This window comes from Monodelphis domestica, chromosome 5, assembly GCF_027887165.1.
Source record: "Monodelphis domestica isolate mMonDom1 chromosome 5, mMonDom1.pri, whole genome shotgun sequence".
Lineage (NCBI taxonomy): Eukaryota > Metazoa > Chordata > Mammalia > Didelphimorphia > Didelphidae > Monodelphis > Monodelphis domestica.
The window spans coordinates 242,342,384-242,365,610 of NC_077231.1; the positions used below are offsets into that span (position 1 = coordinate 242,342,384).

The 23,227-nt window shown below is 35.5% G+C and overlaps 1 protein-coding gene and 1 long non-coding RNA gene across 4 annotated transcripts in view; one reads left to right on the top strand and one right to left on the bottom strand.

Moving 5' to 3' along the window:
• The window catches only part of ADARB2 (adenosine deaminase RNA specific B2 (inactive)), a 693,422-nt gene that overhangs the window by 633,997 nt on the left and 36,198 nt on the right, over positions 1-23,227 (bottom strand). The window lies entirely within an intron of this gene.
• Positions 2,402-23,227, top strand: part of LOC103099060 (uncharacterized) — a 36,511-nt gene continuing 15,685 nt past the window's right edge. The window contains exons 1-2 of the long non-coding RNA XR_001625117.2: positions 2,402-2,443; positions 12,261-12,445. This is a non-coding gene — a long non-coding RNA (uncharacterized LOC103099060). The remainder of the gene's footprint in view (positions 2,444-12,260; positions 12,446-23,227) is intronic.

The window sequence follows — 23,227 nt, forward strand, 5'->3', positions numbered from 1 at the left end:
AAGAACAGGACATGAAGTGGTCCTTAATTTCATAGAAGTGGGGATCAGATGCTCTGTAGGTTGTTGAGTATTAGCCCACCCCAAAGAAAGAAATGAATGAATAAATGAATGAATGAAACATTTTTAAGTGCATACTCTGTAGAAACATCGCATTGTTGATACCAATAGAAAAAATAAGGCATTTTCTGCTCTCAGGAAATTTATTTTCTAATGGAGGAAGAAAATCCACATGGAAGGTTTCAGTGGTGAGACATATGGAAAAGTGCCACGGTCCTAATAATACAATGGCAGAACATATGGTATTACCTCTTCTTTCATATCATTTATATTGATAAAATTAATAGCTTTTCATATTGGACCATTTGGTAGTGCCAAGAACTTTGGTGACAAGAACTTCTTCTTCTGGATATTCAATAGATGTGATTGTACTGCCAACAGGAGCAGACACTAGAAACCCTAAAATCTCCCCAAAACTCTAATCCATGAAGTCTTACCTATAGAGATCTCACAGCAGTAACCCAATAAGCTGGAATAGTCTGATTATAGTATTGGAATAGTCCTTGAATGGGTTGGGATTCTTTGTGAGATTCAGTCATTGAAAGAATCATCTGAAGTTATTTGCAGAGATCTGTATTTTAGCAATTCTCTCATCCAGAGAACCACCCAAGAGCTCCTGATGGAGGTATTGTTACTCCTTTATATATATTACATCTGTTACTCGGTAGAGTGGTGCTAAGACTTCAAGCTCAGTGACATTAGATAAGTCCCTTAAATTCTCTGGCCTCAGGCTTCTCATATCTGAAATAAAGGTGTTGGACTAAAAGATATTTAATGCCCCTTTTATTTCAAGTTTATAGGAGGCTTTTAACTCTCGAGTTAAGACTAAAGAGTGTGTTTGCTTTGGCGAAATCTAGCTAAAGCATCTCCACAATGGTCAGGTTCATCATATGGTCCCATATCACAAAATAGTACCTCCTCCGCCCAAACAAAAGAAAACAAGAACATTCAGTGACCAGCTGGGACAGGCTAGCAGCAGAGACAAACACCTTCAAAACATACTGAAACACAATACCAAATGCTGTCCTACCTCTCAGAATTCAGGAAAGGAGAACTCCAGGAAAAATGCAATCTAAGGCACGGGAGCTCAGATAAAGGCAAAATGTCATCAAGATCATGCCATAAACAAGCAGTCCCCAAAGACAGGCTTCCAGAAAAAAAAAGATGATGTCAGCAAGCACAATGGAAACTCGGGCATCAGCAGTTTGGACCACATACATTTAAATGGAAAAACACAACAAGCCAGATAGTCTCCAATTCTCTGTGCCATGCCCTGCTAGGTTCTCTGCTTCTTACATGTTGTTTCTCATGCATTTAACTCCAAGAATCCCCTCATCAGAGTCAGCTCATTTCTACCATTTATATTGCAACTCAGGCATACTCTGAATCTAACTCATTTCAGTCAATTGCTTTTATAGGATGGAATCGAGTTCAGGGACATGGCGCGTCCTCATATTTCACTCCAAGAGGAAGCACAATGGCAATACCGAGCTCAGTCATACAAATGAGGATGGGCTCACAAGCCTGAAAGAAAACAACAAAATCAGCCTGCAGAACAATGCAAATATTCATTAAAATGTAAAGTGCTATTCAAGACTGCATTTCTTCAGATGATGGAACATGTTTGAGGCTAGTTGGCTTGCTGTTAGTTTTATGCAACTTAGCAAAGGAAGCATTCAATAAAATATGCAAAATATGAGGAATTTTTCCAGATTCTTCTACACCGATATAAGTTTTAAATATTTAGTTAAAGCTGGGCCAAAATTAATATATATATAGTTTGCCACAGAGCTGGGAAAAAGCATTCTAGTTGGGTTTCCTCTTTTGCCTTTGAAAATATTGTGCTTACTTCATGATCCTTCCAAGAGAAGTGTAGAGCCAATTTTAAGGTGATAAGACTATGTGATCCTATGACAAATAAATGTATGTACCATAGAACATGAGATTTAAAACATTTTAAATTTGTTAATATTAAAATATGTTCCTCATTACATTACACTACATGGTAAATAACTGTCCTTGTTAGTTTCTTATTATGAAGTGATAGATGAAACAAGACTAGACCATTCCAATGAATGATAACTACTTTACATTTTGTATAACATACGATGTGACCAGTTAAAGTTGTGATGAGGATACGTACTAAGAGAAAGGTGCATGTTCTGCTCCTGGCCAAGGAGAGCCATCTTGTGAATGAATACTTTGAATTGAAAAGATCAAAGAACGATCTAGCACCTAAAGGTTTTTTTTTTTTTTTTAAGCACATTAAATATTGTATTTCCTTTGATCTTCACAATAACCTTTTAAAGTGCATGCTATTATTACCTTTATTTTAGAATGAAGACATGAAGATGAGACAGACAAAGTCAAAAAGGATCAAGGACTAGTAAGTATATTCACCGGCAAAAGTATATAGAGGAATACATACAAAATCCTTTATAAACAAAGAAATTTAAATTTGTAGATAAAGGGACCCTGGACACCGTTCCTCTCATTTCATTAATAAGAAATTGAGGCTGACAGATATGAAACTGTTTGTCCTTCATACAACTAGTAATTATATGAGACAGGATTTGAACTCAGGTCTTTCTGACTCCAAGCTAAGCATTTTATTTATCCGTCCATTTGCCCAACCTGCGTATGCTGTTATAAATGAAGTGATCAGTACCGATAGAAAACAATCTTAATATATGCTCATATACACAAAAATATGGCTTTATGGTAAAATGTTTGGTTAACATAAAATTTTTTATACACTACCAATTTGCATCAACCTCCTACAACCAATTGATAGCACACTGTAAATTTCAGAATGGCAATCAAATATATTATGTGGCCACATGAAGTTAACTTTACATCACCCATGGTAACCGAAAAGATAACTGAAACACACAGATAATCCCTGAACCAACCTAACAAGTAGCAGCAGCACTGACATTTTCTTTCCTTGTACCCGTCTGCCAGACATTCTGGTAAATAGTGAAATGGGCAAAATGTTCAGCAGGGAAAAGCAGAGCAAGCAACCGGGAAAATCCTCCAGCTGGAAGAGCCGAGAAAATGAGCAAGTTTAACTGCATGATAGAAAAGTGACATATTTAGGGTTAGGCTTTGGGTAAAGTCCAGTCCTTAAGACTGGAAGGATCATTAAGTCACTAAGAGTCCAGGTAACCACAATGGCAGGTAATTACAGCCGAAAGTACTGGACTAGAGTTTGGGCATGGAAGAGTTAACTCCATGGTACTTACTTAGTTGTTAGTCATTTCAGACTATTTATGACTTTTGAGGTTTTCTTGGCAAAGATTATTGACTGTTTTCTCATTTCTTTCTCTGGTTTCTTTTACCAATGAAGAAACTGAGTGACTTACTGAGGGTTACATTGTTTTTAAGTTTCTGAGGCCATATTTAAATTGAGGTCTTCCTACTTTCCAGGTTGGTCCTCTGTCCACTATAGCACCTAACTCAGGTGCTTATTTAGTGCTAGGAAATACCTTCCTGGCATTAAATTTTCTCACTGGCACAATGGGGGTGACATGGAAAGCGGGGCTTGAGTACAATTTGGTTCTAATTGAGGGTATTTTAAAATTTAAGAATTTAGTTAACACCTATAATAAGAAAAATTGGTCAATTACTGAGATTTTAAAATGTTATTAATAATAATATTTTTGTAATGCTTTTATTTTCTTGAGGCTTGCTAACTCCTACTGCCTATTTGATAATCCAGTAACCCTTTGAGGTAGTTGGCTAGGGACACTCTCTAGATGACTTCCTGGAGATCATAGAGATAGAGGTAGAGCCAGGATTGGAACACATGCCTTTTAATTCCCAGTTTTAGAATCTTTCTAGATCAATGAGCAAATTCTGAAGAAAAAAAAGACCAAATTGCATGAACTTTGAATTTGAATTATGTTGCTTTGCAGTTTTTCCAATTATGAAGTTGCTTAATTTGTGGCCATTAAAGGCAAAAGTGTCACCTGCTTTAAAAAAAATCCATTTTTTTTTGTCCATATCAAAATCTTCCTGCTTTTGGGGAAATGGAAATGAAAAATGGGGAAAATAACTCTGTCTTTCTGTTTCTTTCTATGTACCACACACATATGTATATAGAAAGGTGCACATGTCTATATATATATATATATATTTGTCATGTGTATATATGTGTGTATGATCACATATATTACATTGAAAATAAATCTATTTAATGGATATGTCAAGAATATTCTTAGAGATTAGTAGTAGTAGTCTCTCGGTAACCGAGGATGACGATTGTCTTTGTGCGTTTTCATCCAAGGTGTATAGATGAGTGTGCACAAAGACACTTGTGCGTGAAGGAGATTTAAGTGGAAGAGTCGATTCACAGAGACAGTCCCACTCTCTTGGCGTTGGAAGTCTGGGTCCAGTGGCACGAAAAGTCGTTACACCTGGAGACTTCCTCAGCTGCATTGGATGGCCGTGTTGTCCTTTGTGCTCCAACACACGCCCTGAGCACTCCACAGTGCTTTGCTGCGTCGCCATCTCAGCCGTTGAACCTTCTTATTGGTTTCTTCCGTCTGTTCAGCTGAAGCAGTCTTCACATGCTGGGTGAGCAAAGCCCTGGTTCACCAGGGGTCGACGATGACCCGATGGCTACCCTCACAAGGTTTAGCCGGCCTGTCGAAGCCGTTGCCCGGGGTGTGGCCGCTGCCGCATGCTAGCAGCTACTAGGAGCCACAAGTGAGAGTTGGGTGTCAGGTGAGGGTCAGAGGCTGGAGAGCTGCCCTAGGAGGGCACAACAAGCCCTCCATACCAGAGATACTGCCCCTCCCTGAGTACCCCATAATCTTAGAGATTATTGTAGGGAGAAAGTGCAAAGGAAAATAGTCTCTTTTTGCTGCTGTAAAATTTAAATTAATATCCAATAATTCCAAGTATTATATTTTATAAAGTTTATTAATAATCACTTAAATTTGAAGAAATAAAAATAACAAAAGTAAAACCTGAGTGAAAAACACCTGGGTAAAATTCTCCTGCCTCTCACCTCACTCTACCTCCAGAGCCTGGTTTCCAGAAGAGAGATAGACGGTGGAGCTACACAAAACTTATATCCTCCCTACCTTAGCATGTAATGTGAGAAGGAACATAGAAAGCAGGGAAAGAGTTTGGGGGAGCAAAATTCTAATTATACACTGCTGAAAAGAAGACCCACACCAGTGAGCTCATGAATCTTTTAAAAGATTGGAGTATAATACAAACTGTTCTGATGACCCAAATTAACTATTATTCATTAAGAGAAAAAAGTAATTCTCATGTGGATTTGTTTGGCTTAAAAACTATCACTTTTACCCCAAGGGAGCTGAAATTATTATGTGGTCATATAGTGGACAGAGTGACTGGCCAGGAGTCCAGAAAACCTGAGTTCAAATTTGACCTTATATATTGACTAGCTGTATAACCCTGGGAAAGTAACTTAACTCTCTTTGCCTCAGTTTCCTCATCTGTAAAGTGAGCTGGATGATGAAATGGCAAACCACTTCAGTATCTTTGCCAAGAAAAACTCAAGTGAGGTCATGGAAGTTAGCCATGAAAAGGACTGAACAACATTGTGTGAAAAGTGAGAAATCATTTGCAAAATTTCTCCATCTAATAGCTATTTTGGTATCATGTACATGGTAACTGCTTAATGAATATTTGCTAACTGGAACTGAATTCAATCCATTGGAGGAAGCCTGTAAAGAACATTGAATTTGAAGTCAAAGGACCTGAGTCTACTCATTTCTGTCTATGCAATCTTGGAAAACTTACTTAATCTATCTGCTCTACAGTTTCCTTGTTGGTAAAATGAGAGGAAGGGGGAGAGGGGAATCAAGCTTTTACTAGCTGGTACTGAAATCTCTTTTAGCTCTATATTTACCATTAAATGATAGATCTTTGGTTGATCCCATGGATTTAAGAAATCATGTCACTCATTGATAAGTATTAATTGCCTGTTGTCCACAAGGGGAAGGGAGATTTCAAAACCAAGCAACAAATGACCCTTGTGTTTATATGGTATGTAGTGGAGTAATAAAATAGAAATAAAATAGGAATAGAATAAATAGAATAAAATAGGAGAATAATAATAGAAGAATAAAAATAGGTTAAAGTCATAATTCTTGCTGCTAAGGAACATAGTTAATTTTGAAGGGAGAAAGTCAGGGTCATAAAATATAGCTGAACAGTTCCTAGCAGGTATGCCAAATGAAGTTAGACCTGTGACAGCTTGCCCTGTTTATTTCACCTATCCCTTTCTTCTAACCCTAGGCTCCATTCATATGACAGTCCTGGGGGATTTTTAAAGGAAGAGGAACCAGGGCCCTCCTAAAAACTCCTAAAGGATTTTTTTCCACAAGGAAAAGACTAGTTCCCCCAAATGATTTTTGGGTTTCAGCAACACAATCGGGGATTTCATAGGAGGTAAAAAGACTTTTCTAGTGACAAATCAAATAGCTTTCTAGGATGAATGACCTTTGATTGGCATCAAGAAAAAAATGGTCAATAAACATTTACAAAGCATCTATCATTTCCCCTGCACAGTGCTAGATGCTAGGGATACAAAGAAATGAAGGAATCAGCCAAGAAAAAAGACAGTCCAAGGCTTTCTGCTAGAAATTGTGATCCGATGGGCTGGTTATGGTGACTCATATCCCTTAGTGAAAAGATTCCTATCTCTTCCTGTTCAGGAGAGCCTTGCTGGCCACTGTACCCAGTAGTTGGCATCAGAGATGGAGGTGGTTCTCTGAAGACTCAGAGATACAGAGGAGGCTAAATAGCTGAAACTCAGTAGATAGTAGTTGTGAGCTCCTCAGAAGGCATAGGACCATAGGAGATGACATAGCCCATCACGACTGGATAACTTTGAAGCTTGAGAGGTGTGAGCCATCTTGTCCACACATAAGCCCTTGTTATGTCCCTACAAGTGTTACCTAATCACATATCTGTGTTTAAATAGTGTTTTTGTGTGTGTTCACTGCTCCACTGGTGGCTTAGAATCTTATGAGAAAACGAACTCATGGTTTCCCTAAAGGAATCATTTCTCTTTGCTCTATGTGTTATAATAATGTTGGATTAAATGTTTTTCTGCTTTGAATTAATGGATTCTTTGCTTGGCAGATAAAAGCAAACACTTTAACAGTGGCTTATGAAATGTTCTGAATAGGAGCTGATTCACAAATACTTCATATGTTATGGCTATATCTAAGGACCCATCTATGAGGAGGGCTCAGATGATATAACCTGGTTGGAGATTTAGAATGGGATTCAGTTTAATTTAACAAATATTTATCTAAGACATTAATATAGAATACAATAATTAATATGGCAGCACTTGAAGGGAAAAAAACTGTGGGTACATTATTAATTTAGTTATCAAATGAATGACACTGACAATTGTCCTATGAATATCAAGGAGAGAAAGAACACCTTCCATTGTTGTTAATAGAAAGACAACTTAATAAATGTTTATTGATTGATTGATTCATTCTTGAAAGAGGAAAAAATTGAGGCCAGTATTATATGGCAAGTTGGCAGGAGTCTTCTTTAGTTCTTTAGAGCAAATGGAGAAGTTAATAATGAAATTCCTCTTTAAGGATTCTATGTGCATTTTAATTCTCTGAAGAGAATATTTTAAACAAATTAGATTGGAGAAAGGAACTTTCAAAGGATTCCCTGAAGCACAAAAGTACTATCTATAGCTTTCTGGAATCATAGAGACTGAAGTAATGTCCCCCTCCTCCCCACAAATGAACAATAGGCTTCTTGGAGAGAAATTTGTGGGAAGACAATGTCTTTGGGAAACCAAAGACATCTTTCTCAGCAAAGTTTCCTTAATGGATTTAAACTAGAGGACTCATAAGGAAACCTTCAATTTTTGTTTAAAGCTGAGCTTAGGAAAGGGATAAAGTGATGGAAGAAGCAAAGAAAATATGGTGTAAATGGAAGTAGTAAAAGGAGATCACATTTTCATTTTCACAGGCACAAAAAATGAAAAATTCTCTCTCTCTCTCTCTCTCTCTCTCTCTCTCTCTCTCTCTCTCTCTCTCTCTCTTTTCTTTTCCCCGGCAAACACAAAAGATCACATAGTGGTTTTTATAATAGGAAACATTTCTAAAGTGAAGTTTCAGCCAATTTGTTTTGCTTTCTTTAAAATCCAATGAATCCAACTTTTCATTTAAGCAAACTATTAAACAGTTTTATACTTTCCCATAGGTCTCATAACCTTCATTCTTAGCTCCCAGAAATTAAAATATATTGGTACCCACAATAAGCAAACTTTTGCCTTCAAATCAAAATTACCCCAAAATCCATGGTGATATTAATAATAAAAATGAAAAATCTCAAATATTTTAAAAATCACACAACAGAAATTTTTATCACATCATATTCAATTCCTTTTATTAGCAAATAATCATGCTATGTATCCGATCTAGTACATAAAATGGTCTGAGCAGAAGCTTTTAGATTCATGAATGATAGACAAGACCCTCAGATAGTTGAAGTCAGTTTATTTTGAATAAATATCTGAAAGCTTCACAGTTTTTTATAGTCCTGTCCTCTACATAAATAGCTGTAAAACCCATTTACATAAACACATGAAGAGTTTAAAATGAGATTTATAGTAAGTCCTATTTTACATATAAATTTCAGATATCAGAAATACCTGAAAAGATATTCTCTGGCAATATTTCTCTTCAAAAGAGGTAGCAGTTTCCAACCATAAGAAAAATGTTAAAAAGCTGAACTGAAGGGTGAGACATCTGGATTCTTTTCTTAATTGCCAAGTATCCAGGACACAAATTTTGAAGCCAAATGGCCTGAGTTTTAAATACCAGCTCTTATACTTACTCTCTTTGAACTGAGATACAAACCGGTTAACTTTCTGCTTCTTAGTTTCCTCATCTGTAAAACAGGAGCTCAAGATTTCCCCTAGCTATTTCACAGAATTATAAGACATAGTATATGAAATTTCTTTCTCTCTCTCTCCCTCTCTCTGTCTCTATCTCTCTTTCTCTGTCTCTGTGTGTCTGTCTCTCTGTATGTATGTATGTATGCACACATATATACACACATATAAAATGTGAAATTAGGAAGAAATAATCACAACTTTGCATGGTACAACTCAGACACTGAACAGAGGACTGAGGCTTTGTCTTTTTAAGTGAAAATATCTCATAGTTGAACTGCAGGGAAAAAAAAAACAGCTAGCACCTGTGTTACTTGGTTCAGATCATTGAAGGAACAGAGCTTGGGTATAAATACGGTCTGGATTTTACACCCTCGGAAAGCCCACTCAAGGCTGCTCAAGCTTCACAAAATTACTTCTCTCAGGGTTGGTGAGGTTTTTTATTGAATCCAGGCTGAAAGGATAAACAGTTCAGAGTGAAATAAGCCTCAGTATTTGAGAGCTATTAGGTTCTCTCTCTCTCTCTGCTTCTTAAGATACTGGACACTTCTTCCCTTCCCTCCTCTTCCCTCCCATTCACTCTCCCTCCTGCAAATGAATGCAAGCTTTCCCTGATGACAATGTCATTTTAATTTGAGGGACTGTGCTGATGGTTAAATAATGGATCTGCAGGGTATAGTAGATGTGGCAAGATTCACAAGGAGAACAGGGAAAAGCTGTCTCCTTGGCCTTCGCAGATAGTTAAGTTAAATGAATGGTTTGGTTGTAAACTGGTTGGAATGAATCAATTGAGCTGAACTACAGTGAAGGTGATATGCAGGGAAAGATGCAACTGAAAAGGCTTAAAGTAATCATAGTTGGTGAGTTACTAGCAGTCACACCCTTTTATAATGATGGAGCTGATGAGCAGTTAATTTGTGCGAAACCAGAAAGAGTTCTAATGGTGTTTAGATGATGAGGAAAGAAAGCCAGAGGTGCTACCTATGGAGTCTATTGATTTTTTGTTTTTATTAAGGTGACACCTGGTTAAGGGGGTAAAATATATCCACAATTATAGACAGACATACAAGATAAAAGGCAGGATTGGTTAATATCCAGTGGGAGATGCACAGATATACAGATTTCCTATTTGTGGGTTATACACACATATTTAAATATATTAATATGTGAGTATGAACATTTATGCATATATATGTAGTTGTTTTTTTTTTGTCTCAAGTAGATCATGAGTCCCTTGAGGACAGAACTATATTTCTTAGAATCCCAAGGACCCAGGTGCTAAATAAAATGTTTATTACTATTGGTTATAAGTATTGCATTATTTATTAGTAGTAACTTATTAATAGGGATTATCAAGGAAGCAAGCAAGGCTTGCCAGAGTTAGCTGTCAATCAGGAGACTGACATGAGAACTGGGCTAGAATCGAGATAGGTGCCTTTTTCAGCATGTTTTGACTAAAAACAAAACCAAGCCAAAAAACCCAACGTCTTCATAAAAATAGTAGTGCAGTTTCTCCTGTAGTGCTTACTCACCGGAGCCATCACTTACATGTAATTTGAGTTGGCAATGTTTTATTTTTCTACAAATTGGCTGCTCCTTGTGGTACAGACATAAGCCAAACTCTGTTACTATTGCTAACATCATGATCATTTACTTTGGTAATGCAATTTGATTTATGGAAATCAGGATTGATAAAACCAATATGTTCTGTGAATTTTGAAAGTTCTGAGTATTTTAAGAATATATCTTGTAAGGCAAAATATCCAGAAAAATACATATACATTTTTAATAATAGTAATGTCATGACAAGGGTTTCTGATCCCCCCCCCCAAAAAATACGACTTTTTCTTTACCTTCCTGAGAGGCAATACATGAAATAGATATAATTTTGGACTTTGAATCAGAAAGCCTTGGATTCAAATCTTGCTTCTAACAGTAGCCATGTGACTTTGGACAAGTTACTTGTCCAAAAATATTACTCTAATATTTTTTGCCAAGAAAACCCCACTGGGGACATGATGATTCAGATATGACTGAAAACAATTAAACAGCAATAACAAAGTGAACTCTTTCTACCAATCCAAACCAAAAATCTCTCTGAAACTTAAAGGCTTAGAGAGTTTCCTGGGGAACAGAAAGGCTAAGGGATTTGCCCAGGGAGTCAGAGAAGCCAGGTCTTCCTGGGTACTAGTTCTCTTTTCCACTATACCAGGACTGCCTATGTTAGTCTGATATGGTTATAGAAATATAAGCTATACTTATGACTTCATTACAGCCTGAGAAAGGTAAAGATCATCCTTAATCTTTTGGCCATGGTGAGAAAGTTGAAAATTCTATTCTATTGACCTCCAACTAATTATCAGAGAGAATTCCTGCTTGAAAGTGTTCAGGGATTTGGCAGCTCAATGGCTTTAGTTACCTATTTGCTTCCATCATTTTCTAGACTAATAGTATTTGAACAAGATGATATTAAAGTGATAAGTGCTTATAAAGTGGCAGTTTTAAATGGGTTAGGTTAAATGTTTATATGACATTATATTTCATTTAAGCTCACAGCTGGATTTCTTTTAGGCTCTCGGCAGGCATTAATTTGCCTGGATATTGTTATATTCTCTCTTCAAACACTTGCTATTGGGATACCTTGGTTAATGAATCCTCTAGAAGGAAACATCTTTATGATGAAGTCAGCTGTGATTAAAACACAACTTCCTAATTTATAGAACTTGAGTGACGTCAGCATGGAAGAGTTGGAAAGGGATCATCTTGGTTTCTCATCTCATTTTGCCAATGGAATATTAGGGTTGGAGGAATATAACATACAGTTTGATTACTTTTCATTGTCTGAGGATGTTCAGAAGCTTTTGGGGTTCTTGTCCTAGTTTTGTCTCCATTTATTCTAAAACACAGACACTTCATATTCCAAGCTCTACTCACTGCCAGGCATGCCTGGTCCTAAATATCTTAGCTAGGACTCCTGCAAGTGTCTCATCTGCCACAGCCAGTCAGTAAACACTTAAAATTGTTTATCATATCAATCTGTGTCAGAGTCTGTGATGAACACTGAAGATCCACAGAGAGGCAAAATGTAGCCCCGACTTGCACAGAGTTCATAACTCAATGGGGAGAAAGCATGAAAACAATTATGACAATCAACCTAAATATAAGATAAATTAGAAATAATGGAGTGGGAGACACATGAATGAGGGCAGCTCAGAAAGGCTTCTGGTATAAAAGAATGGGGGCATGAAGGAAGAATAACCAAGTACCGTCATTAACTCTTTTCTTCTAGGCAGAGGAAAAAGCGAATGGCCCCAGTGGATGGGCACCACTGAGTTGCTCTTTGGTACCAACGTTGTTGGCCAGATGATGGAAATGAGGAGAGACCATTTCATGCAGGAGAGAGACAGCTCGTGAAGATGCCAAGATTCAGAATATGGAGCAAGTAATGAGGTCAATCTCACTGGATGTATATGGGTGGGTATAATGTTTACACTTTACTGAAAATTAATGGTATGTTGGGTGAGGCAACAAATTATGAAAGGCTTTACATTTAGGTCAGAAAATTTTATATTTGATTCTGGAGGTTACAGACACCCACTAGAGTTGATCGATTGGATATGTGTTTGATGACATGGTCAGTCCTGTGTTTATTTAAGGAAGGTCACTTTGACAGTTGATGGAAGATGTACTGGAATGGAAGGGATGTAGAGAAAGTTATGGTAGGGAGGATAGCAAGTGGATTATCCCAACAATATTGGCTTGAAGTGATGAAGGCATACAGCAGGGTGGTAGCAGTGTCAGTGGATAAAGAATACAAATGCAAGAGATATACATGGGTACAATAATAGGACCTGGCAATAGACTGGGGATGTCAAGGTGATGAGTGAGGGAGCAAAAAGTTGAGGATGACATTCAGTTTAGGAGCCTAGTTAACAAAATGATCGTAGCACCTTTTGACAGTAATAATAATCTGTAAGATTTTTCTTTTAGAGAATGTGAAAAGCTTTATAGTTACTATTAGATAAAAATAACTATGGAATAGCAAAATGAAATGAGAGACTAATTTCCTTTGAGAATTCAAAACTAATGCCACAGGGGTTTTGCTTATGTTTTCTAGCTTGTAAGAACATGTATAGCAGTAAAATTTAAATAATGGAAAATTCTGAACAAAAAGTATTGCAAAAATTATTGCTCCAAGCTTAATTAAATTAACCAGATACTGAAACACCTCTGCTTTGCTTATTCTAAGTTCAGTATTAATTCATGGTTTATTGCTTCTTTCAAATCAATCAACAAGCATTTCTGAAGTTTCTACATATACCAGGCACTGTACTGGTGAAACAAAGATAAAATGGAATGGATATTGCCATATAGGACTCTCGGTTTAAAGGTGTTTGTTACCCTAGAAACTATCCATTTCCAACATTTTTCCATTTCATTGATAAGAAAACAGACTGAAATAGGTTAAGTAATGTGTCCAGAGTTACATAGCTAGTGAATGAATGACTCAAGAAGGATTTTAACTCAGGTCTTCCTTACTCAGAAACCCATACCCTGTCTATGTTACTACCTCCCTGTTTCCAAGAGTTTTACATTCTATTGAGGTAGATGACATATAAATATATGCAAAGTATACACAAAATCATTATAAACTAACTGAGAAGAACAGACAGTATAGAATCAAGGAACATCTCATAAAAGAGCTGTTTTTTGAGCTAAGTTTTAGCTGAAAAAGTTTTCTTTCTTTTTTAGATTTAAAGTCTCCTTGTGAGATACACTCTTAAATGTGTCTCATCCTTTATTATTATGTGATGGTTTGAATCTTTAACTAAATTGAGTAGGTATTATACTTTCAATGAAATACAAATTTCTAGAAATATTATAATTAAAGTTGAAAAGGTGGGCCGATCACCCCAGTGGGAAAGAACAATTACCAAATGTATGATCTAATCTTGTGCTTATATTTCAATTCTAAAGGCAAAGTTTACACTTGAACCATGTTTTGTGCCTTCATTACAGTTTTTCAACTAATAAAATTCAAGGATTTTGAAATCCAAACACATTTTCATGTATGATAAATATCACATATGGTGACATGTGTGGTATATAATCAAGGAACTGTTTCTAGGACTGGCTCTCAATCCCCTGAGCCACCTAGCTGTCCATCATGACTCTACTTCTTATTGGATAATATTTAAGTGGTACCAGTATACACCTTATGATTAAATAATAAATAATATACATGTACATTATTTGTCTAGGACTTTGTCAGGGAAAATAATTCCAAGAAGCCAAAATTGATTGATATCGTGGGGAATCTCTCTAACATGATTTCTGTTAGTGTGAAATTGAATATATTAAACCCACATTGAACACTTATTGTCTCACTTAGTCTTGGAAAGCCCTCACTATCAGTTTCACCTAAGGTCAATGTTATAAGATATGGCATACCAGTTAAGATCATGCTAAAGTCTTCAGTACCCTCGAATAGGTAAGAAGCTTCTTTCTAATTTCTTCACTGGCTCTGGGAAAACCTTGCCTAGATTTGGCTAGAAAAATAGTAATTGTTCTGTTCTTAAAGAATATGAATCTATTTCAAATGAGTCAATTTTAGGAAGCCAAAGGCTATTCAAGAAGTGTCCCAACTATTGAAATAAAGAGTATTAATAAAACCAGAGTTTTCTGCATAAAAACTACATCAAAACATCCACACACCCCTCTTGTTCTATCCCCCTTACCCTCATGGATAACACTCTTCTATTCACCTCCCAACTTTCTACTTTCCTAATGACTGCCTGTCACTTTTGCTGTTCTGGGTATAATTCCACTGATGCTGCTGTATCACTGTATCTCTTTCATTTCATCCTATTCAATCCAGCCCCGATGGCATACTCCCCATCCACTTCTATCCCCTGATGTTTGGCCAAGGCAAACATGCTGGATTTGGAGTAAGAAAACCTGGTATGAAATTTTAGTTCTGCCACTTCCTACTAGCTTTGTGACTTTGCAAATTACTTAACTTCTCTGAGCTTCAGCTCTAAAATGAGGATGTATTGAGATCCCTTCATTATCTAAATCTTTGATTCTTTCCCCACTTTGATCCTCTGTTGGATCCCCATTTCACTGGTAAAAAATTCTCTTTTTCTTGCCCTATATCCTTATATTGAATGAATCCCAGGAGCCTTTAGTAGATTCCACATATCTCAGGAATTTCTAATGATGACCACTTTTATCTCACTACCACATTCCTAGAAATAGTCTTATAATCCTTAATTTGTCAGTTCAAAATGCTTAATATTTGATCTTCATGTCATCTAATAAATATATAATAATCATTACTTTCTCATAACTTTGTCTAGAATCTTGGCACTTGACTCGGTCTTTCTCCCGGCTTTTCCCTTACCAGTAAGGCTGCTTTGCCTATATACAGGAATGATTCTTTTAAGAAGAAAATAATTTCCCCCAAACAGTAGCACATTTTTATGATTCCAGACATTGGCAAGGCTAAAAACTCATGAATATCATGAACATTGGAGTTTTGAACTGTGGTAAGTTATGATGATTGGGTGTCTACATTAACTTTCACATTTATAGGCTAAGACCTGGGAGACAGTCATCAAGTTTCATTCTTTTGAAATGGAATAGGTCATAGCTTCAAAGCTGAGTCAGTAGTTTGGGACCAGAAAGAATAATAGCCCTTGCCCTTCCAGTCTGAGTGAGATAGAGAAACTCAAAAGGAAAGAAGAATGGGAAGGAAGGGAAAGAAGGAAGAAAAAGAAAGAAGGAAGGATAAAAGTCACAAACCACAAAATACTATGCAATTATGATTTGTTATTTTAGTTGTTATTTCTAACAAACTGCCTGCCCAGTTTAGTAATTTCTTCAAATTATATAATAAAATTTCTACTTTATTTGGTGTTCAATGTCATAGTTGGTGGATAGAGAATCATAAAATATCAGAATTCAAAGGGATCACAGAAATAATTCTGACTTCCCCTTCCATAAATAAGATTCTCTTCTATCTTGTAGCTGACAAATAGTCCTCATTGTTCCAGTGAAGTTTAGAAAGACACAGTTGATTGGCTATTTCAGCTGATTCTAGTTTTCTTATTGTCAGATGAAGGATTCAGCATCTCTTCTGCAACTAAAAGAGGTTGTGAGCCTCCAGAAACAACAAGGACCTTGATAAGCCTTTATTACAAAAAAAAACAAGAAGTTATTTTTCAGGTTCAAAAAAAAGTTAGACACCAGACACCATTCTTGCCTGAACAAAATGTGTTACAGACGAAATTCATAAAGTTATAAATTTATTTGTCCCTAATGCTAGAAGTTAATTCAGGATGGGCATAATCTAATAGTTATAATGATTTAAAAAACAATTGAAATAGAAGTACCAAAATTTTTAGGAAAAACAAAAACTTTGAATATGGTGAACAAGGAACCAAGATGAAGTAATGGATTTAAGAAATTATTGTTACAAAAGCAGATTGCTGCGGTAGAAAGCCTGCTCGACTAGGCGTTAAGAAAATATGGGTTCAAATTTAATTTCTGACATATACAAAGACATAAGAGAAATCCCCAAACTTCTCAAAGTCTTGGATTTTCATTTATAAAATATGGATCATAAAATCTATGGTGACCACTTCAAAAGGATGCAGCAAGCATTTAATTGGAATGATATACATTAAGACATATTGCAAATATTTAAATACTACATTGTCAGCAATTATTGAGTAAATTTCTGAAATCCATATGGTGATATATTTTTCTTTTTCTTTATAGTTTGTTGTAATTTTTAAAACTATTTTTTCATAGAGTAGCTGGGTGACAAAGCTGAACTTGGGATTCAGAAAGTTCCCATTTTGCCTAGCCACGTTATTTAAGTTCTCTGTGCCTTAGTTTCCTCAAATGTAAAATGAAGAGATTTTACCTGATGGCTCTGAAGTCTGTGACCTTTGATCTTATGTATGATAATTTAATAATACTTACTGAAAGTATTACTAAAAATCTACTTATGAACACATCTTCTTCCACAGTGGATAGTGTTGGATATGAAATCATGAATCCTGATTTTGAATTCAGTCTCAGATACCTATGAAAAATCACTTACCCCCTTTCTCAGTCTATTTCTTATCTGTGAAAGGGGGCTATTTATAGTACCTATCTCACCTCAAATTATATATGATGTTTTCCAGGTGATTTACAGACCTTAAAAGCTTTCAACATGTGTAAACTCCCATTATTGAGAACCAGCAGAAGGTTTTAATTCACTGTTCACAAGGAATGAAAGTTGATCTATAACATGGAACCAGCCTTAGGGAATATCCAACACGTGAAGGCTGCCTACAGTTACCAGCTTTTGGAAAAACTTACCCAACATGAATATTTTCCCCTCCCATGGGTTTTGTCCTAGTTGTTTCTATTCCCAGGGTCTTGTGTCCTGAGCTAAGAATTCTCCAGAGATTTCTCTCCAACCTTTCCTATGTTGCTCCCATCACCAAACTTAATTCATAAATTTTAATTGAAGAATTTTTTTTTTGCTACTTTTTACTGGGCCCAATTTCTTGTGCTTCCCCTGGGGCCAAAGTTACTAATTATAGCGATGGTTTAGCATGATTATGAACAGTAGAAATATTAGAGCACATTTTTTCTGTGCTTTTTTTAAGGAAATGCCTAAGCTAAAGACATTCCCAATAATAATTTAGTTCAAATTTGCCCAAGGCATTGAGAGGTTAAGAGACTTACCCAGGGTCACCTAAGATAATATATTTAAGTGGCATGGTTTGAAGTCAGGTCATCTTAACTCTGAGGTTAGCACTCTATGCACTATATCATGTTGGCTGAAATAGAACATCTCTAAGGGTAACTAAATCATTCATTCATGTATTCATTAATTTAGTAAATATCATTTGCTTATTAGGCAAAAATATTTATACTTGAAACTTTCACAATAAGTGTCTTTGATAAACAATAACACATAATTTGCATAATTTATGAGCTTCTTGGAAAAATGTTACTTGTTAAGAAGTTTATAGTTAACATAGCAAAATGATACATTAGTTATTTATTTTGTTGTTCTTCTAAATGACTTTAAATTCAATAAAGAAATGGAAGCATTTGGATGAAAAAGATACTCTTAACTGTGGAACAAGGGAAAAAGACTGGACTTAGAGTAAAGGAAAGACACTTAGTACCTGTGTGATGCCAGGCAAGTCATTTAAGATCTTTCAGACTTTTTCCTCATTTCTAAAACTGGGATAATAATAGTCCCTGTCTCATACGGTTGTTTTGAGGATCAATTAAAATATTAAATAAATATAAATTAGCTAAAATTAAATAAATATAAATAAAATTAAAATATTTAAAATGGCTAAATTATTTTATAAATCCTAAAGCACAATTTAAATGCTAATTGTTATAATGATCAATATTGATATTATTATTAATAATGACTCATAGGCAGCTAAGCTGGGCTTGAAGTAAAGAAGACACATCTCCCTAAGTTCAAATATGACTTCAGAACATGACCAGCTGTGTCATCCTGGGTAAATCACTTAACCCTGTGTGCCTTAGTTACCTCATCTGTAAAATGAACAGGAGAAGGAAATAGCAAACTACTCAATATCTTTTCCAAGAAAATTCCAAATGGGGTCATAGAGAACTGAACATGGCTGAAATGACTTAACAATAATAACACTGTTACCTAGTGCCTTGTTCTTCTCTAAACAATATTAGGAGTACACGTTGCAAATAGTAGTCATCACACATTTTCAGATGAGGAAACAGACTTAGAGATCTAAATAGAATAGAATCCAGAATCACATGGCCATGAAAGTTCAGTTACCAAAATTAAAAGTCAAATCTTTGGCTCATTTGACTGTACCACAAGCTATCTTGCCTGTCCCAAAGACTTTTAGATGTAATCAATATCAATTCCAGGTTCTATAATTAGAGTTCCTTTTTTATTTTTAAAATATTATTTATTTTTAACATTTAAAAAATAATTCCAAATTATCTACCTCTCTCCCAACCCTTCCCCACTCACCAGGAAGGCAAGTAATATGATGTCAATTTTACACATAAAATTATGCAACTCATATTTTCACATTAGTCAAATTTGTGAAAAATGTGAAAAAGACCCCTCACCCCCCAAAAAAGAAAGTGAGAAATGTATTATTTCAATTAATGCTCAAAGTTCATCGTTTCTCTCTCCTGGAGGTAGACAGCATTTTTTCATCATGAGTTCCTTGGAATTATTTTAGATCATTCTATTGAGAGTAGCCAAGTCATTCACAGGTGGTCATTACAATTTTGCTATTACTATGCACAAAGATCCTCTGGGTCTTCTTACTTCACTTTGCCTCAGTTCATATAAGTCTTGACATACTTTTTTGACCCTCTCACCTCTGCTCATTTCTCGTTTTTAAATTTTTTTTTATTGATCAAAACCTGTTTCCATATTATTGATAATTGCACTAGGGTGATTGCTTAGAAGAGTCTACTTTCCCAGTCATATCCCCATCGACCCATGTGATAAAGCATCTGTTTTTCTTCTGTGTTTCTACTCCCACAATTCTTTCTCTGGATGTGGATAGTGTTCTTTCTTATAAGTTCCTCAGAATTGTCCTGGATCATTGCATTGCTACTAGTAGAGAAGTCCATTCCATTCCATTGTACCACAGTATATCAGTCTCTGTGACAATGTTCTCCTGGTTCTGCTCCTCTCGCTCTGCATCACTTCCTGGAGGTTGTTCCAGTCCCCATGGAATTCCTCTAGTTCATCATTCCTTTGAGCACAATAGTATTCCATCACTAACATATATCACAATTTGTTCAGCCATTCTCCAATTGATGGGCATCCCCTCGTTTTCCAATTTTTTGCTACCACAAAGAGCACAGCTACGAATATTCTTGTACAAGTATTTTCCCTTATCTATTTGGGGTATAAACCCAGCAGTAGTTTGGCTAAATCAAAGCACTTGCATTCTTTTAAAGCCCTTTGGGCTGGATCAATTTACAATTCCATCAGCAATGCATTAATGTTCCTATTTTGCCATATCCCCTCCAACATTTATTATCTTCCTTTGCTGTCATGTTAGCAAATCTGCTTGGTGTGGGTACCTCAGACCCTGCTCATTTCTTATAGAACAATATTATTTTATCACAATCATATGCACAATTTGTTAGTCATTTTCCAATTGATGAACATCCCTTTACTTTCCAATTCTTTGCCACCTCAAAAAGAATTGCTATAAATAAATATTTTTGTACATGTAGGTCCTTTCCCTTTTCCTTTGATTTATTTCTGGTACATATCTGGTAGTGGCATTGCTCAAAGAGTTTGCACAGTTTTATGACCCTTTGGACATAGTTCCAAATTGTTCTCCAGAGTGGTTAGACCAGTAGTATATTACTGTACTCTCATTCCTTCCAGGATTTATCATTTGTAATCAGTGTGAAGTGATACCTCAATGTTATTTTTAATGTGTATTTCTCTAATACTTAATGATTTGGAGAATTTTTCTTCATATGACTATAGTAGCTTTGATTTCTTCTCCTGAAGATGACCTCCTCATATCATTTGACCATCTAAAAGTTGTGGGAGGTATCTAATTTTAATAACTTTGATTCAGATTTTTTCATGCTGATATTTTCGGAGTCAGTTCTCGGGGTCTGCAAATTTTTAGTGTTTCAAGGTGGCATGATCATGAGAGAATTGTGGTCACTGCTCTCCTGGTCTGAGCTCTGTTCTTTACCTAGAAAGGGACCATACTCTGACAGCTGCAAGTATACACACTCGTCCCAGGTCCCTGGCTCTCCTGTAATCAAAGTGCTCAAGCCCCTTTCTGCCTTGAAATTGTGACAGAGTTCTTGCTCCCTGTGACTGACCACAACATTCTTCTCTGTCCTGGAACTGAAATCCAGAACTATATGTGCAATAGAATTGCCAATTAGCATCAGTTTTTCTCAGTACCAACAAAGGGTCCCCATAATCTCTTTCAGAATGTTTTTAAAACCCCTTTATGATCTCTAGACTGAGAACTCCAGAAGCTGATGCTTCTACTGCTGCTGTTGTGGCTGCCTCCAAGGTGTCACTACAGTGACACTACTGGTGTCACTCTTGACCAGCCTCTGTCCTGGTATACAGACCTCTTGTGCTGACCTACTTAGTTTTCTTTGCATTGAAATATATCTCACTCTGATTTTTTTTTGACTCTACCACTATAAATTTGATTTGATGTATTATGTTAGAGTTGTTTGGAGAAGAATATTGAGAGAATTCAACTGGATTGGTGCCTCTATCTACCATCTTGGCTCCACCTTCCCAATTAGAACTATTACAAAGAGTTAGTTACTTGTATTTTAAAATAAAATTTTGAACATGTTTTAGCTTGGTGTTCTTTTCACAAATCTCCTTCCTGGGTATTAACAGATCAGTGTTACAATATATTTTATAGGCACTTTTGAATGATTTAAGGCCTTATTTTAAAATTTATTTTCACCATTCTATCTCCTTATTTTTTATTCCTTATCTGAGATTGTAGTCTCCACTAATGCTTAGCCATTAGCTTTTATTAGTAGAACTAAAATGAATGACACAAAAATGAATAGTGTAAAACATTGACCTACTTTTACTAGAAAAAGGAGAGTAGGCCATATAGGATCAGTTAGGTTTTCTAATTTATTTTGTCTGTTAAAATATTGATATTTTCTTAACATGATCTAGACATATCATTGGTGTTTAGCTCCTTTTTGAATAAAGCAATACACTAATACCCAGGACATGCTTATTAACAACTAAGATATCTCATTACTTACTATTCCAAAGAACCAAAATTCATGTTTTATGAATGGGGTGTTAGAGATGGGGGTAAAGATGAAAGCTGGGTGAAGAAAAGAAGAGGAAATGGAATCAGGTGAATTAAAAATGCCTTTCATGTGTTAAAATTGTTTGCCTTATATTTCTCAGTGACACGTATTGATCAGGATTGAGGTGAGAGGTTCATCTCTGACTGTTTTAGTTTTTGAACCATTTTCTATAATCATTGTTTTACCTAATTGAGTCAAAAATGTAAATAGAGTTCTATGAGCAAATCTAAATTAACTTGGCTTATGACAAAAATATACTGTTTCTATATGTATACACAGAAAACATATAAATATATATGTATATGTACACATCTGTATATGATATTCATATGGTTTTAACTTTTGTTTCTTTTTATTAGCTTCTATTTATGTCTTCATAATTTAAATATATTTACTTATTTAATAACTTATACATCTATGTATCCCATTACTCTAAAATCCTGCCTTGTTTCCCAATTATGAATTGGAAAGAATGGCAACCACATAAAAATGGAAAAAGAATTGTGCAAAATTACAAAGAATAATTTTAGTCCTAAAGAAGAGATATGAAAAGATACTTCCCCTTACTCTTTTAGAGAGGTAATGAGTACATAGCTATGCAACATTGTTTATATGATGAATGTTTTGTAATGTATTGATTGCTTTGACTAAATTTTTCTTCTCTTTTAAAAATTCTAACTTATAAGAGGTAGCTGAGGGCAAAGAAGGAATATCTGGGGAAATCTAGTCAAAGTACAAACAAAAGATCAATAGCAATCTATTAAAAAGAAGAAGGAAAACTATCTTCCAAGTAGACCTTTTAGCATCCCAGCTCTCTAAACACCCTGCCCACATTCCCAATTATAGACATGAAAGGTTTTGGGGTAAGTAAGCTACTTCTCACATCTCTTTTCTGGCCTTTTATTTGCTCCTAGTTTCCCTTTCTCTATATATATTTCTACCTTCCTTTCATGTAAATGTATTATTGTCTTGCTTTCAACTTGTTGTCAACTGATCTTTTATAAGGTATTAGGTCATTAGGGATATTAGGTATAAGTTTCTGAAGATCTAAAGAGATAAAGTATATAGGAGTGATTTGTAAATCTTAAAATACTATATATATGCCATATATTATTAAGAATATTAGTAATAATATTTTAATTGGTAAAGCTTAAGGAAGTATTTGTATCTTAAAAGAAAATTCCTAAAAACATAAATGTATTTTATATTGAAAAATGAAAAAGGAATCATGGTTTGAATCTGAGAGGCTTTCATTTCTTCATCAAGACAGCCCTATTTACATCCCTGCCTGTAAAAATTGATGTCTGAGGAGAGGTTTATTGTCTCAGACCCCAGATTCATGATTTTTTATTAAAAAGAACTCAGAAGTTATTACTCCTATTCATA